Genomic DNA, 12,059 nt, shown 5'->3' with positions numbered 1-12,059 from the left:
ACGATTTGGAAAAAAGACTACGGTCATGGGATTAAAAATAAGAACCAACTAAAAGGACCTACAAGTTCTGGAAATATTACAAATCACCACCATTTGAGAGACTATAAGTAGATAAGTATAATTTAAAGAATAATCTCTTCTCTGCTGGTTTGTTGTAACAAAAGGAATGCACAAAACAAATTTTTAAAAAACAAGACAATATCGGAAATTGGAAATTGGACTGACCTAATATATGTTTAAATTTTACCTCCCTTGTTCTTGGAATATTAATTAACTGCCCCCCCCCCCTTATTGTTAAATATTGTATTGTATATTGATATATTCTATGTTACATGCTTTATTGAAAGTCCCCCCTTTTTTTCCATATCTTCCTTTGCCTAGGGGATAAAAGTGAATGTGAAAGTGTGACGGGGAGAGAGATAGCTGACAAAAGGGGAACTGGGAGAAAGCTGGGAGGGGGGGATACCTGTACGGCCGAACAGACTCAGAGCTGGCAGGTGTGACCTTGAACAACTCATATAATACTGGGAACCAACAGATAAGAAATGTCGGGGCCAGACAGAATAACAACACGGAAAACAGCAGCTTTGGTTGCTGCTGCAGCTGCAAGACAGGCCAGTGTACAGGGCGATAATGGGGAAAAAGGTGACAAAGAACAGACAGACCCGTTTGCACTGCAGCTTTTAGAATTCAGGAAAGAGATGATGAAATCAATGCAAGAATTTACACAACAGGTCCGTAGTGACATGGAAAAATCTAATTTATCATTGAAGGAACAAGTACATAGAGATATTAAGAACTCAAATAAAGTTTTAAAAGAACAGTTTGGGATATTGGGAGACAAGGTTAGCAACTTGGAGACAAAATTAGATAAATTAGAAAAATTAAGAGAGGAGGTCACAGAAGTAAGGGAGGAACAAAAAGGGATGTTAGGATTGGTACAAGGGGTTCAAGAGAAAAAGAGTGACTTAGAAGATCAGGTTTTACTTCTGCAATTACGAGAACGGGACAGGATGATCAGAATCAGAGGGCTACCAGACTCTGACTGTGAGCCAGTCCTAAAATTATTATTATTATTATTATTATTATTATTATTATTATTATTATTATTTGTATCTGGCTGTGTTTCCCCAGCCACTCTGGGCGGCTTCCATAGAAACCAAAAATATACTAAAATATCACACATTAAAAACTTCCCTGAACAGGGCTGCCTTAAGATGTCTTCTGAATGTCAGGTAGATGTTTATCGCTTTGACATCTGATGGGAGGGTGTTCCACAGGGCGGGCGCCACTACCGAGAAGGCCCTCTGCCTGGTTCCCTGTAGCTTTGCTTCTCGTAATGAGGGAACTGCCAGAAGGCCCTCGGCGCTCGACCTCAGCGTCCGGGCAAAACGATGGGGGTGGAGACACTCCTTCAGGTATACTGGGCCGAGGCCGTTTAGGGCTTTAAAGGTCAACACCAGCACTTTGAATTGTGCTCGGAAACGTACTGGGAGCCAATGTAGGTCTTTCAAGACCGGTGTTATGTGGTCTCGGCGGCTGCCCCCAGTCACCAGTCTAGCTGCCGCATTCTGGATTAGTTGTAGTTTCTGAGTCACCTTCAAAGGTAGCCCCACGTAGAGCGCATTGCAGTAGTCCAAGCGGGAGATAACTAGAGCATGCACCACTCTGGCAATACAGTCCGCGGGCAGGTAGGGTCTCAGCCTGCGTACCAGGTGGAGTTGGTAGACAGCTGCCCTGGATACAGAATTGACCTGCGCCTCCATGGACAGCTGTGAGTCCAAAATTACTCCCAGGCTGCGCACCTGGCCCTTCAGGGGCACAGTTGCCCCATTCAGGACCAGGGAGTCCTCCACACCAGCCCGCCCCCTGTCCCCCCAAAACAGTACTTCTGTCTTGTCATGATTCAACTTCAATCCATTAGCCGCCATCCATCCTCCAACCGCCTCCAGACACTCACACAGGACCTTCACTGGTTCTGATTTGAAAGAGAGGTAGAGCTGGGTATCATCTGCATATTGATGGACACCCAGTCCAAACCCCCTGATGATCTCTCCCAGCGGCTTCATATAGATGTTAAAAAGCATGGGGGAGAGGACGGAACCCAGAGGCACCCCACAAGTGAGGGCCCAGGGGTCTGAAAACTCAACCCCCACCACCACTTTCTGAACACGTCCCAGGAGGAAGGAGTGAAACCACTGTATAACAGTGCCCCCAGCTCCCAGCCCCTCTAGACGGTCCAGAAGGATGTTATGGTCGATTGTATCAAAGGCTGCTGAGTGATCCAGCAGAACTAGGAAACAACTCTCACCTTTGTCCCTAGCTCGCCGGAGATCATCAACCAGCGTGACCAAGGCAGTTTCAGTCCCATGTTGAGGCCTGAATCCCGATTGGAAGGGATCCAAATGGTCCGCATCCTCCAGGCGTGCCTGGAGTTGTTCAGCAACCACGCGCTCAATCACCTTGCCCAAGAATGGAAGATTTGAGACTGGGCATAGTTGGCCATACTGGCCGTGTCTAAAGATGGTTTTTTAAGAAGCAGTTTAATGACCGCCTCTTTCAGCGGATCTGGGAATGTTCCCTCACAGAGGGAAGCATTCACTGTTGGTTTGCAAGCCCCCTCCACAGAGGCTGGCCCCTCTCACTGTCCTCGAAGCTTGCTTACCGGTAACCACCTCTGGCTGATATCTCGGACAGACCAGGGAGATTTTGATAGGCGACATTTTCCCAAGCGTGGGTAAAATGCACAACCCCTCTCTCCTGCTTCCGCAGGGGAAAGAAAATAAGTCGGAAATTTATTTACATGATGTTTATTTCTGACATTACAGCACTAGAGAAAAACACGTCCTTTCAGTTCAGTTCTTCCAGCAAGTCTGACAAACTTCCTGAACATGCGCACACAGAAGGTTTCAAGTTACACTCTTCACAAAGACTTATCCAGCCTGTGAACGTCCTGGGAAACTCTTCTTTCCCACAGATAGGCGCATCATGTGATGTCAACAATCTGTCTGTCTGCAGCGGTGATGTTTCCATATACTGACATTCACCACCCCACAGAGCATACCGCCCAGCCCTTCCCGGCTTGCTTTTATTAGCCAGGATGGGCAAGGATCAAGGAGACAGGTGGTTGGTTTCACGCGTCCAACCAGCCTGTCCACATCCTCGGGGGTAAGGGATTGAAATTGATTCCATGCAACTTGACCAGACAGGGTTCTATCACTCTCCCGCCCCAGCCCTGCTCCCATGGTGGTGTCTAGCTCCTTCCGAATATGAGTGATTTTATCTGCAAAAAAACTTAGCAAAATCGTTGCAGGAGATCTTGGGGTCTTTACAAGGCCCCGGTGGTAAAGGTGGTTCCGTTAAATTGCGGACCACCTGAAAGAGTCTCCTGCTACTATTTTCTGCAGATGCAATAGAGGCGGTGAAGAAAGTCTTCTTCGCCGTCGCTATTGCCACTTGGTAGGCTCGACGTTGAGCTCTAACCTGTGTCCGGTCAGATTTGGAGTGAGTTTTCTGCCACCGACGCTCTAGCCGTCTCAGCGATTGTTTCATCGCCCTCAGCTCCGAAGAAAACCACTGGGCTGTCCGGGCTCCATGCAATCGGAGAGGGCGCTTCGGAGCCAGACAGTCGATAAAAAAGGTAAAGGTAAAGGTACCCCTGCCCGTACGGGCCAGTCTTGACAGACTCTGGGGTTGTGCGCCCATCTCACTCAAGAGGCCAGGGGCCAGCGCTGTCCGGAGACACTTCCGGGTCACGTGGCCAGCGTGACATCGCAGCTCTGGCCAGAGCCAGAGCCGCACACGGAAACACCGTTTACCTTCCCGCTGGTAAGCGGTCCCTATTTATCTACTTGCACCTGGAGGTGCTTTCGAACTGCTAGGTTGGCAGGCGCTGGGACCGAGCAGCGGGAGCGCACCCTGCCGCAGGGATTCGAACCGCCGACCTTTCGATCGGCAAGTCCTAGGCACTGAGGCTTTAACCCACAGCGCCACCTGCGTCCCTGGTTAACTCCGCATTCCAGCGGGCCACCAGGGAATCAGCTGAAAGGCCATCAACATGGGATAAAGCATCCCCTACCACTCTCTGGAAACCATTTGGATCCATTAAGTGGCGGGGGCAGACCATCCAAATTGATCCCACCTCCCTGCAGAGGGGAAGGGTCGTGGAGAAGTCCAGTTGCACCAGGAAGTGATCTGACCATGGCACTTCTTTTGTTTCACTTTTACTTAGTGTCAGATCACCCACGTCACTAGAGGTGAACACCAGGTCTAAGGCATGTCCATGACTATGAGTTGGGCCAAACTTATTCAGGGACAGCCCCATGGAGGCCATGCTTTCCGCAAAGTCCCGAGCAGCCCCTTGTAAGGTCGTGTCGGCATGGATGTTAAAATCCCCTAGGACAACCAAACTAGGTGTCTCCAGGAGAACATCCGCCACGACCTGAAGCAGCTCGGACAGGGAATCCTTGGTGCAGTAGGGAGGTCGGTACACCAAAAGGAATCCCTATTGCCCTAACTCCAGAACATGCACTCAGAAAACTGGATCTTTCCAGTAGGACGCCCGGTGCAAACTAGTGACTTCCTAAAAATCACTGCAACCCCCCTCCCCGCCCACATGACCCGGGTTGCTGTGCGTAAGAGAAACCTGGTGGGCAAGCGGCCTAGAGACATATGTGACACAGATAATTTCAGAGTGGATGGGGGAAAGAACAGATTGGCTGGATGGTTCAGTTGAAAGCTGTTATAGAATTAAATTGTTTCAGAGCAGAGAACGGAAGCAGCCAGGAGACATTTTGTTAACATTAGTGACAAAAAAAGTGAAGGACGCAATCCTTCAGAATTGCTTTGAAAATGATCTCGTGGTTGCTGGACAGAAAGTAGACATTTTTAGAGAAATTCCTCTGAAATTGAGATTAAGAACAACAAAATACCGGTTTTTGACAACCGCTCTTAGGAGAGCCAACATCAGATACAAATGGGAATTTCCTGAGTGTGGGATGTAAACACAGAAGCAGTCAATGACAACATTCCTAGAGTGTACATGTTAGAACATGGGGAGGGATGTCTGTCCATCAAGCAGGTAAACTTCCTGGGGACGGACTTCCTCCGCATGTGACCAGAGGTGGGTGTGGCCTCACCTGTGCAGGTAAATGATAAAAGCACAGGGCAGGCAGACATTCTCTCTCTTGCCTCTTGCTCTCTCTCATCTTCATCTTTTGAAGAAGCAGGATGCCCTCTTGGCTCTCAGCCAAGAGAGGAGGATAGGACTATCTTCCTATAAGATAGATTCTGAATGGATGTAACCTTTTTAAAGTTGTCTGCCTTCTGGGATCATATTGTGAACAGAACGTGAGTAAATTCTTTTATAATGACTGTGTTGTGTCTTGTATTTTAAGAGGGAGCAAAGGGGAAATTACCAGAGTAATTATTATAGAGGTTCTAGCGAACCTGTGCAGATGTTACCGTTGCAAACCTAAAGGGGAATGTCTATAAACTCTGCTGATTTTTTGGGAACTTGTTAGCACTAAGAGAGTCTGTGTACTGGTCCAGTAAACGCTTCTGCTGCGCAACCAGCAACAGTTCTCTTTGCAGAGTATTAATTAAGTCCAGTGCAGAGATTCTTGTTGCAGTACAAGCTTCAGAGTCTCAGCAGCAAAGAAATAACGACACAGGGAAGCCTGTCTTTCCAAAGACAGGTTTATTGCAGAAAGATAACAGAAACACCTCCGGAGCTTTCAGACATTTTTGCTTCATGCCCCACAGGCAGAGAAAACAAACACTCTTTATATACTGAGCAACTTAACAACTTAACGAGCTTGACTACTTAAAGTCACATGACATTGCTAACTTGCCAGCGTCTTAGGTTTCACACCCTAACACCCCTCTCGCTGGCAATACAAAAACAAAATTACTTCAGACCCATTTCTTCACAAAAGTTTTCATGCCGCTGAAACCCAAGCGGTTTTGTAAAACCATCAGCTTGATTTTCATGACTGGGACAGTAATTTAATTTAACAATTCCTGCTTTTACCGTTTGACAAACATTTTGAAAGCGGATATCCAAATGTTTTGTACGACCTTTAAACTGCCCATTTTGTGCTAACTTAAGACACGGTTGATTATCACCCCATATAGTGATTGGAGTGATGGCCTTTTCATACATCTCTTGTGCCAAGCATTTGTAAAATTCTAGATCTCTACATAACAAAGATAAGGCACAGAACTCAGCTTCTGTTGACGACAAAGCAATCAGGTTCTGTTTCTTGGATCTCCACCCAATCAGAGAGTTACCAAATTTTATTACACAGCCAGACACTGATTTTCTATCCTTTAAATTTGCCCAATCACTATCTGCGTAACAAGTAATCTGTGCTTGTCCTTCAGAAGATAATTCAAGGCAAAAATCTTTGGTGTATTGTAAATATCTTAACACTCTTTGAATTCCTTTCCATGCATTTACACTAGGTTTTGAAGCTTCTCTGCTGAGTAAGTTAACAGCGTAAGCAACGTCTGGTCTACTCCATTGCGAAAGATGAAGTAAGCTTCCCAGTGCTGACTGAAAGATTTCAGCACGTTTGAATTCAGCACTATCCTTGAACTCATTGTCTTTTACAAAACCCATTTCCATTGGTGTTTTAACACCTGCACACTCCGTCATGCCAAACTTTTTCAACATTTGCAATATCTTGCCTTTTTGATTCAGTAGAAAACTGCCATTTTTGGTCCTATCTATCTGAACACCAAGATAGACCTTCACATCACCAAGATTCTTAACTTTGAAGTGTTTATTTAACTCTTTGGCTAGTTTTTTTTACTTGTTCTTGTGTCTTTGAAGTATAAATCAGGTCATCTACATGAACAAGCAAAGATTCTTGAGCATCTCCTGAACCTCTGAAATATAAGCAATTGTCAGCCTTGCTCCTGCTAAAACCAATGCCTACCAAAACGTCATTCAAACACTCATTCCAATTATGAGCAGATTGCTTGAGTCCATAAATAGATTTATGTAGTTTCCATACCTGATTTGATTTACCAACTTTCAATCCTGGCGGTAGCTCCATATAGAGCTCTTCAGCCAAGTCTGAATGAAGATAAGCTGTAGAGACATCAAATTGCTTCACTTTGAACCCTTTCTGAGCAGCAACTGCTAATAGTGCCCGTAGGGTTTCACTCCTTGAAGTGGGTGCATAGACTTCGGAATAATGTAACCCCTTTCTTTGCGTAAAACCTCGAGCTACAAGCCTTGCTTTGTACTCTGGTTTCCCCATCGCTGTTGTCTTTATCCCGTACACCCACCTACAACTTACTGCCTTGGTACCTTCTGGCAGTTTGGTGATGGAAAACACACCCAGTTCTTTCATAGAATTCAACTCTTTTTGCATGGCCTCATGCCACCTACTGGCCGCCTCCTGGGGTAATTGCTCAACCTCCTCAAAACTTTCAGGTTCGCAATTTGCCAAACCAGCCCAAACACTAATAGCTTGGTACCTTTCAGGAGGTTTACCTTTGTTGGTACGCTTGGAATGCCTTAACAGTTCCTGTGATGTTCCTTCAGTTTCCCCCTCTGACCCAGAATCACTAGTCGTCACCTGTTTGTCACTAGTAGTTGAAGAACTTTCTGATTCTGACTTTACACGTCTCTCTTGCTGTACAGGTGAACTTTTAGAGCTAGAAGATACTGACTTTACAGACTTGGGTGAACTAGACGATTTCTCACCCTCATCCTCAGACTCAAATTCCTCAGCCTGTTCTGGAACTAATACCTGCCCTGGGGCGTGAGTTTCATTGTTACTGTTCACCACATCAAATAGTATGTCAGGATTTCCATGAATTTTATTCCAACCATCCTGTTCTCAAAATTCCGCACTTCTGCTGATTGTGATTTTCGTTTGATTGCCTTCTACATTCACAAATCTCCAACCTTTTGTGTTTGCTTGATAACCACAGAAAAACATTTCTTTAGATCTAGGATCGCCTTTCCTACGTTGTGCCCTAGGCACCAGCACATAAGCACGACATCCAAAAACTCTTAGATGATCAATTTTTGGTTTTTCCCCAAATAACATGAAGTAAGGAGTGTTGCCTACTGATTCTTGGAGTTCTCACGTCGTCTTCCCCTGTAGCTCCGGAAACTGGCCTTGGACTGTTGAAATTCCTGTTGCTTTTCTGGACACTTTGCTATCAAATGAAACCTGCTGCCACATCGAAAACATGACTTGCTGGCCATAGCAGACACTTGTGAGGCTTCCTTACAGCTCTGCCTGCTAGTTCCCCCACGCTGGGAAATATCTGAACATCCAACCCTTGGGGTATTTGAATTATCAATACATTTTCGATGATGTTGATATTCTTGCTCACACAATCTACCAGTCACATAATTCATATTCAGCTGGTCCTCTGGCAAAACTTGTAAAGTTAGTACTAAGTTTTCAAACCCTGCATGCAGGCTGCTAAGCAGAGTATAAACTTTAATATTTTCAGGAAAATTCACACCTAGAGATGACAGTCGGTTGAAGTACTCAGTCATCTGTGACGTGTGTTCAACCACACTATCCCCTGGCTTCAGGTTCAACTCATACAAAGCACGTATAATGTTCACCTTCTCTCCGGGCGTGGCTCTATGGTGAATTCGCCTAAGAGCTTCCCAAATTTCAAATGCAGACCTTAAATTTTCCACATGAGGTAATTGTGAATCGTCTATCGATACCATCAACATGCATCTAGCTTTAGTGTCCATTTTATCATGTTCCCTGTTCTGAGCATGTGCAGCAGCCTGTTGCTCTGCTGTGGCATCTGCTGCAACAGCCACAAACGGCTTTCGCCTCTGGACATAGTCAGCCCACACTTCTTTGGCTTCCAACCAGACTTGAGCCCTCTTAGACCACTGCACGTAATTAGCAGAGTTCAACTTTGTAAAGGGAACCTGGAAATTTTCCACTGCCATTCTTGGGGTCTGCTGCTACTCCCTCTGTGTGCCCTTGCTTCTCTTTCCCCTTGGGATTTGTTTTACTCACTTTTCAGACGCCTCCAGCCTCCTCTGAAGCCTTTTAAACTTTTTCCCTCCGTCTCTTCACTAGCAACCTACCACCGTCCTCTGTTTTTATTAACAAAACAAAAACACAACGGGAGGTCAAGCTAGCCTTTTGCAGCTAATGAAGCTGTAAATCTTCACTTACGCAGCTCTCTCAACTTTCTGCAGCCTCTCAGTTCCTTTAAGAGCTGGATTTACGACCAAGCCGGTCTTCTCTCATCCGAAAGCTGCTTTCACTTTCTCTGCACACAATACAGCTGTAGAAACGTAGAAGGAGCCATAACCTAAGAGAGTCTGTGTACTGGTACAGTAAACGCTTCCGCTGCGCAACCAACAACAGTTCTCTTTGCAGAGCATTAATTAAGTCCAGTGCAGAGATTCTTGTTGCAGTACAGGCTTCAGAGTCTCAGCAGCAAAGAAATAACGACACAGGGAAGCCTGTCTTTCCAAAGACAGGTTTATTGCAGAAAGATAACAGAAACACCTCCGGAGCTTTCAGACATTTTTGCTTCACGTACCGTAGGCAGAGAAAACAAACACTCTTTATATACTGAGCAACTTAACAACTTAACGAGCTTGACTACTTAAAGTCACATGACATTGCTAACTTGCCAGCGTCTTAGGTTTCACACCCTAACAAGCACAAGTTGGATAAGGATATAATTAGTCAATATATCCTCTCCTGCACCCCAGAACATTCCCACACTGAGGGTATCTCCTTTCCATACATGAAGAGGAGATATAAACTGACATCAGAATTTCAGGCGAGAGAATTCCTGGATAAAAATAGGAGAGACTTAGATCCCAAACAAGACAGGGGAGACCCCCAGTCTGAGCAAAAGAAAGCCTTGGAACAACTTGCACTGGAAGAGGCGGCATCAGGGAAAACAGATATTGTAACTGACTCTGGAAATGGCCAATCTTAAATTATTGAGTTGGAATGTTAACGGTTTATTTTTTTAAAAAAATTCTTTTTATTAAGTTTCATTTGCCATACACACACACACACACACAAAAAGAGCATTTAAAGAAAAAAGAAAAAAGAAAAATACAACTACTCATTAAACGAAAAAACAAAGAAAAATAGAAAGAAAAAACCAAAAAGAGGAAAAAAGACTAATACATATAACAGTTAACATACACCGACTGACTTCCTTCCCTGCTGATTTCGGGTTTCTAATTTTAAAAATTTCATTTTTACAGCTGGTATTGGTTATTAGTTTATACATCGAAAGTTTTATAACAGACCTGCTATAGTTGGTAGGTTTCTATAATTACCTTCAATATAGACCATGAATTTATTCCAATCATCATTTAACTTTGTATTTTTTTGATTTTTAATTCTTTGCGTCATTTTTGCCAATTCGACAAATTCATATAATTTTGTTTGCCAATCCCTCACCGTTGGTATGTTTGTACTTTTCCAGTTTTGTGCGATTAGCATTCTGGCCTCTGCTGTCGAATATTGGAATAAAGTTTTGTCTTCTTTCCTAATTTCTTCTCCAATAATACCTAGTAGGAAGGCCTCTGGTTTTTTAGGGAATGTGTATCTAAATATTTTTTTTAACTCATTGTATATCAAATTCCAGAATTTTTTCACATCCTCACATGCCCACCACATATGTATAAAATTGCCTTCTTTTGTTTTACATTTCCAGCAGGCCTTATTTCCAGTCTTATACATCCTACTTAATTTTTCTGGTGTTATATACCATCTATATATCATCTTCTCTAGGTTTTCTCTAATTGCAACGCTTGCCGTGAATTTTATCCCTTATTCCACAATTTTGACCATTTTTCATATTCTATATTGTGCCCCAGATCTATCGCCCATTTGACCATAACCTCCTTGATTTCTTCGTCTTTTGTATCCCATTCCAGTAATATATTGTACATTTTAGATAATAACTTAGATTTGCTTTCAATTATTTCAATCTGGAATTTGGATTTCTTTTCATTCATTCCAATTTTTTTGTCTTCTGTCCATATTGCGTTTATTTGATGATACTGTAACCAGCCTGTCAGCTTTCCCTTCAACTCCTCATACGGTCTTAATTTCCAGCTGTCTTCAGATCTTATCAATAAATCTTCATATGTCAATCTTTGCTCTTCCATATTTATTTTTTTGATTATTAGGATATCTGTTGGGGACAGCCACCAAGGTGTTCTCCATTCCAGCAGTTTTTTGTTTTTTCCCCAAACTTCGTACAGTGAACCCCTGATGATGTGACTTGAGAACCCTTTGTGGACCTTCTCTTTGTTTGACCACAGGTAGGCGTGCCAGCCGAACCTGTTATCGGCCCCTTCCAGATCTAGTAGGTCAGTATTCTCTAGAGTTATCCAATCTTTAACCCAACATAAGCAGGCGGCCTCGTAATACAGTTTTAAGTTGGGGACTGCAAAGCCCCCTCTCTCCTTTCGGTCTGTAAGTAATTTAAATCTGATCCTCGGCCTTCTTCCCTGCCATATGAATCTTGAAAGAGTTTTCTGCCAATCTTTAAATATTTTGGAACGGGAACAACATTTTTGGAAGTACATTCATTTTTATTGCCTCCATCCTACCCATCCACGAGAGATTAGCTCTATTCCAAACATCCAAGTCTTTTTTAATTTCTTTCCACGTTGTCGAATAGTTGTCTTCGATTAAATTTATATTTTTTGGTGTGAGCCATATTCCTAAATATTTTATTTTTTTTGCCACCTTGATTCCATATTGTCTCTCTAATTTTTCTCTTTCATCATTTCCCAGGTTCTTTATCATAACATCAGGTCGTCCGCGTAGGCTTTTAATTTGTATTCCTTTATTCCTATTTTAATCCCTTGGATCTCTGGTATCGATCTTATTTTGTTCGCCAATACTTCTAATACCATGATGAATAAAAGCGGGGAGAGAAGGCATCCCTGCCTTGTTCCTTTTTCGATTTTAAATGTATTTGTAAGGTTGTTGTTTATTACCAATTTGGCAGATTGGGCTGAGTATATTGCCTCTATTCCTTTCATAAATTCGCCCTCTATCCCTGCCTTCTCC

The 12,059-nt window shown here is 43.7% G+C and overlaps 1 long non-coding RNA gene across 1 annotated transcript in view; it reads right to left on the bottom strand.

Moving 5' to 3' along the window:
• Positions 1-2,796: 2,796 nt before the first annotated feature.
• The window catches only part of LOC310836013, a 795,471-nt gene continuing 786,208 nt past the window's right edge, over positions 2,797-12,059 (bottom strand). Inside the window, exon 2 of the long non-coding RNA XR_014559832.1 lies at positions 2,797-2,932. This is a non-coding gene — a long non-coding RNA (uncharacterized lncRNA). The remainder of the gene's footprint in view (positions 2,933-12,059) is intronic.

This window comes from Podarcis gaigeae, assembly GCF_964106915.1.
Source record: "Podarcis gaigeae genome assembly, chromosome: W".
In the NCBI taxonomy this organism is placed as follows: domain Eukaryota; kingdom Metazoa; phylum Chordata; class Lepidosauria; order Squamata; family Lacertidae; genus Podarcis; species Podarcis gaigeae.
Note: the sequence above shows the minus strand (reverse complement) of the source record. Positions and strands in the feature narration are given on the sequence as shown.